The 6,000-nt window shown below is 36.9% G+C and overlaps 1 long non-coding RNA gene across 6 annotated transcripts in view; it reads left to right on the forward strand.

Annotated features, from left to right (window-relative positions):
* LOC146544778 (uncharacterized) overlaps positions 1 to 5,047 on the forward strand; it is a 104,281-nt gene extending 99,234 nt beyond the window's left edge. For all 6 annotated transcript variants that reach the window (XR_014882645.1, XR_014882646.1, XR_014882648.1 and 3 more), the window contains one exon: positions 1,155 to 5,047. This is a non-coding gene — a long non-coding RNA (uncharacterized LOC146544778). The remainder of the gene's footprint in view (positions 1 to 1,154) is intronic.
* Positions 5,048 to 6,000: the final 953 nt, after the last annotated feature.

Consider the following 6,000-nt stretch of genomic DNA (forward strand, 5'->3'; position numbering starts at 1 on the left):
AATAAAAATGTTTAATTCATATGGATGTCTTAAAACAATAGAAGACTTTCAAAAATAGTATTTAAATATAATAATTTTTATTTAAATATTTTATGTTTATGTTTAAATTTAATATTTAAATACATCTACACTGATCTTTCAAAGCAAGACTGAGAATCACTTACTACAAATGTGGATTCTTAGTATATTAGCAGTCATAATGATGGATCTCTGTAGCCAGAAACATACACACAAAAAATTACTTCCTTTTCATACATAACATTTCTGTAATTAATATCAGAAATGGAGAAGTTACCTGTGTTCAGAGAATGCTTAGAAATATAGTTTTGAAATCTTTCTCTGAGGGAGTATCTTTATGAAGAGTTAATCTTAAAATTCTTTCAGCTATGCATCTCAGAACAATCAGTCTTCATTAACTTATGAAAGGATAAGGGTGTAAGAAGGAGAACACTGATAGGAGATGTCAATAATTGGCTGTGGAACTGGCATTAGCAAGTGAGTTTTGATTTCTGTGTCCATGAGACCTTATTTGGGAATCACTGTTTGCCTGGGAAAGACAGTATGCACCTAAGCCCTAAGTGATGTGAATACATTTTTTCCAATAGGTTTCGTCTGACCTCAGAAGAGGTCTAGGAAGGAACAGAGAGGGAGAAGATAACCAACAGTCCTGTGGGTGGATGTCACAAAAGGCTGATGAACAAAGAGCATGGTAGTGATGTGATAGGTAGAAATCATAAAATAAAAAAAAAAAATGAGGCTTAATCAGGATCACCAAACATGCCAAGGGCATTAAGGGCAACAGGAAGGGCTTTTACAAGTATATCAGCAACAAAAGGCAGAATAGGGAAAATAGGGATTCTCTAATGAATTAAACAGGTAACTTGGATACCCTGGACAGTGAAAAGGACAAGATAGTCAATATCTTCTTTGCCTCAGTCTTTACCAGCAAGACCACTATCAAGAAATCCCAGGCCCTAGAGAGCAAATTGAAAAATTCAAGCAAGGAAGAGGTATTGTTGGTGACAGGATCAAGGCAGGGATTTGAGGAAAGTGGATATATTCACAAGTCAATGTGTCTTGATTGGGATGCACCCATGAGTGCTGAGGTATCTGGCAGATGTGATTGTGAGATCACTTTCTGTAATCTTTTCTAGATCACGAAAACTGTGAGAAGTGCTCGAAGACTGGAGGAAAGAAAATGTCATTCATACCTTCAAGAAAGGAAAGAAGGAGGATCCGGGAAACTGCAGCCCAGTTAGCCTCCCCTTGATCTCTGGCAAGATGATGTAATATGTAATCCTGGAAACCATTTCCAGGTACACGAAGGAGAATAAAATCAACAGAAATAGCCAGCTTAGATTCATCAAGGGGAAATCATGCTTGACCAGCCTCAGGGTGTTCTATAATGAAATTACCAGCCTAAAGGATGAAGATTGGATATTTTCTTCTTGGACTCATTAAGAACTTTTACACTGTCCCCATAAAATTCTCATGGAGGAGCTGCTGGATTATGGGCTAGATAGCAGATAGCAAGGTGGGTTGGAAACTGACTTGTTTTCTGGACCCAGAGAGTAGCAGTCAGTGGTTAACAAAATATCCAAAAGCACTTCTGTGCTGTGCAGGTGATGGAACACTGGCACGGTTGCCCAGAGGTTGTGACGTCTCCTCCTTGGAGATGTTCAGAAACCATCTGGACCTCAGTATCCCTGTTGGAGCAGGGGTTGGGCCAAATGGACACAGAGGACCCTGCCAACCTCAGCCATTCTGTGACTATGTGAATATCAAAAACTAAGGGGAAAAAAAGCATTAAATATGTCTGCCTTTTTCTCATCTTCACTTGTTTAATGACCATGTTTTCCTTAGACCTCCTCTTACTTATAAAAGCATTACTTATAAAAAGACTTACTTATTACTTTTATATACTAATTACTTATATAAGATCTACTTATAAAAGCATTTTTTGTTGTCTGACACCACCAACTCTGATTGACCCTCTCATGGATATGAATGGAGGCAATATGTGGTCTTGAGGCACACCGTGGATTTGGAGCGAGGAAAGAATACTTACCTAGTTTTGTTTTCATTATTGTGTTTTTCAGATCCCTGCAAATATTTCATAAAACATGATACATGAAATTTACAAACTGAAATATAAGTAAGACATTCTGCAGATGTGAATGGTACTTTAAAGATTGCTTTCCAGCAATTTAAGATTGAGTTTTTTGGTCAGAGGATCATAGAAGTTCCATTGTATTTGAGAAAATATTATTCTATATAATATATCAACATTTTTCCATCATTTATAATGTAATTTTAGGATAATGAGAGGTCAGAAAACATGCATCATAGGAAAATTAGTTACTTTGACAGGATATATATATTTTTTCCCCTGCTCCTTCATTGCAATGATTTATCTTCCTTGGTGATTAAAAAACGTAACGTACTATTTTTATTGTACTGAAGATGATTCCATTCTAACAGACAGTGTCAAGAGCAAATAACTTTGGCTGATACATAAAATATATCACTTGCAAAGAATTTTAAGCAGAGGTGTTGATAAATATGTCAGTATTTGGCCTTCTTTCCAACACCTGTCTAGAGATTAAACAGGATGTAGTTTGTGTTTTGTCATTTACACTATGGATGAATTTGGCTTTCAAGCATAACTCAATAACCTTAAAATACACAGTAGATAAACACTAAATACCAGGCTATCAACAATTATATTCTTCATTGGGCTAAAAGATGACAGGATGCCAATATTATAATGTAGCCATCACTAGGACTGGTTATTTCATTTTCCAGAGTAAGAACTGGTGATAATTAAAAGCTATGATTTCCTTTTGTCATGTCTAGTCAATTTTTTAGGTCTCAGTTGAGCAATAGTGCTTCTCACACCTCATTTCCTAGGTAGCTGTTAGAACTATGCCACTTTCAATTGCCAGATGTTCCTGTCATCAGCTTGACTCTGCAAAAAAAATTAAACCAAAAGCTGTCTCTTGTGATTCCTTTATTTTCGAATGAGCAGAAAGAAGAAAGAGTGATGAGTGTTTTATGGGTCTGAACATATGAAGACGGTCAATTTATGACTACTACTTTCATTTGAAATTTGCAGCCCGTTCTGTGGTCTTAGGTATTAACATTACTCAAAATTCTGCATGGATCTCTCTGAATTCCACTTCAGCTCAGAATCTGTAGAAAGTCTCATGTTATGTGAGTACAGAACCCCAACCCAAGGTTGCTCATCACCAGAGCTCCCAATGATGTCAGCACAGGGCATTAAGCATGGATGCAGTGCCTGAGTCAGCAGCCCAAAACCCTGCTCCTTTGCTAGTTGTTCTCAACCTCCAATCTTTTCATTCAAAACTTATACCGATGAAGTTGTGTAAACTGATGTTGAAATGTAGCCCAAACTTTTGTTTAGTTGTTCTTTAATAAAGTGAGGCAAAAAACAAGCAGGAGTAACTTGAATATTCATTTATGTTATCTACAGGCTCTCTGTCTCACTCTCCTTTCTGTCTCTGTTTATCGTTTCCTGTTGTTCTATGCCTTGGAAGCTGCTATAAATACATAAAGGACTATTATCATGATTCTGTCTAAGAAGAATATCTAAATCCCTTAAAGCCATTAGAAAGTTCTCTTTAACTGATATGTGTGTTTTGTAAGGTCTCATTTGCAATATTTTCATTGTTTTCTTTTTCCTTTTCCCTTTCCCTTTCCTTTTCCCTTTCCCTTTGCCTTCGCCTTTGCCTTCCTTCCTTCTTTTACTTTCTGAAGGAATCTTTTTATGATTCTGTTAATGAACTTTTTACCTTTTTCTTGTTTAACACTGAATAAATTATCATATGAATACCCCTGCCCTGAAGGCATTCAAGGCCAGGCTGGATGGGGCTTTGAGCAACCTTGTCCAGTGAGAAGTGACCCTACCTATAGCAGGGACATTAGAACTAGCTGATCTTAAAGGTTCCTCCCAACCAAAACCATCTTATGTGACTGTGATCCTGTATTTGATTCATTAGACTCTGGCAGTTCACTTCCATTCCATCCTTACTCTGGTCAGTACCTCTCAGACTGGATCTTAGTAATGTGCAGTGTCTTCAGAGGATATCGAAAAGTTCACATATGACAGTGTTGACATACAGAGAATTAACATCTCATGAAGCACAGTAACCATAGGAAAACACCAAGGATTTTTCTCAAAAACTCCACAGAAACACCAAGGTTGAAAAAGACCTACAAGATCATCCAGTTCAACCATCCAACTATCACCAATAGTTCTCACTAAACCATGTCCCTCAACACAATGTCCAAACGTTCCTTGAACACCTCCGCGGTCGGCGACTCCACCACCTCCCTGGGCAGCCCACTCCAGTGCCTGAATGCTCTTTTCTTTCCTCACTGTAGAAATTATTTACTGTCTGATTGTTGCTTATCACTTAGCATATTATAATCAATCAATAGTATGTAGCATTTCATTCTAAATAGAAAAGATCAAGATTGCAAAATTGAACCCTTTGCTTGTCACAGAGATAAGACCTCCATGAAAACCTGAAAAGTAGGCAGTCAGCGTTACTGGCATCTATGGTCATTCTACCCATATAAAGAAACTTCTTTCTAGCATGTGAATCTCCAGTGCAAACTGGCTTCAGATCTGCTGAAATCCTACTGTTAAGTAACATATAGATTCCTTCCAACTCAAACTAACCTCTGATACTGTGATTCTCTGATACAACACTGCTTTTCTTTTTGTAATATCTATTGCCAGATCCAGAAGTTATTTATTTCTCCTGCAGATGTGCTGTTCTGGCTAGTTTCTGCACTGAGATATGATTTTTGGCTGTCTGCATATGCATGATCGTCAATCTGGCCTTTTCTTAGAAAATGTGTTCTACAGTTGAAGAAAGAGCTGGTATAGACATAGCTGACAATTACATTATTGATTTCATTGTAATTTTATGTGCAACATTATCTACCTTAGGAATTTTATGCAAAAGATTCAAAACATGTGATTGCAATTTTCAACAATAAAGTCTTTTGAACATCTCCAGCTGAGGTTATGGTCATCTGTTTGAATGGTTTTCTACAGATAAAACTTAAGGAAAGAGCTGATCTCGTGATTGAATGTACATCAATTATAAATTCACATTTCTGCCTTTGTAGTTATTTAACTTTAATCCTGCTCCCTAGATCTCACTTTATCTAGCATTTTATTACAATTATTGATGTTTTCTGTGCTTAAAAACTTGGCAAAAAAATTCTTAGAAAGAGAATCATTTTCTGTCAACAAGTGTAATAATATTAATTTATCACTATGTCTATGTAAAAGAAACATACAGGAAACTGCAGGAAATATATTTCTATTACCATTTGCAAAGCAATATGTTAGTTCTGTGAACAATTGTTCTCGTCACCATCTAAATTCGGAAAGGCATGAACTGCCTCCTTCCTTCTCCAGTGTTTCCCTTTTCAAAGATCCTGTTGGCCTCTTGTCTGCAAACCTTTGATTGAAAAGAAAAATCTCAATCAAGGAGGCTCTTGAGCTCCCATTAAAAGCTTTACAACATTAAAGATTGAAGCTCTGAAACAGCTTTCCTTAGTGAGTACATGCAAACACATTTTCCTTGCCTTATGTGACTAGGAATTACCAAAGCATCAGAAATGCCCAGAGAAATAAAGACATCAGAAATATTAATTAAAATAAATGCTATTCTACCTTGAGTAGAATATCATCACATGCTGATGATAGTGCATTTGATAGCACTACCTGTGACCATATTTTTGCTGATGAAGTAACAGAATTTTTTATATTTGTGCTTTCCCTGAGATCTACGTTTGTGTATTGGAGCATGGATGATGGACTCAGTTTACTGGGAGAACTCACCCAGCCTGTGGCATGCTCCTAAAAGCAGAAGCATATTTGCTCCCCTTCATCCTGCATGTCCTATACGCGCTCTGCCATTATATGTGAGCAGGAATGGAGCGTTTTTCCTTATGTTATAT

This window comes from Meleagris gallopavo, chromosome 3 (assembly GCF_905368555.1).
Source record: "Meleagris gallopavo chromosome 3, MGAL_WU_HG_1.1, whole genome shotgun sequence".
Taxonomy (NCBI): Eukaryota; Metazoa; Chordata; class Aves; order Galliformes; family Phasianidae; genus Meleagris; species Meleagris gallopavo.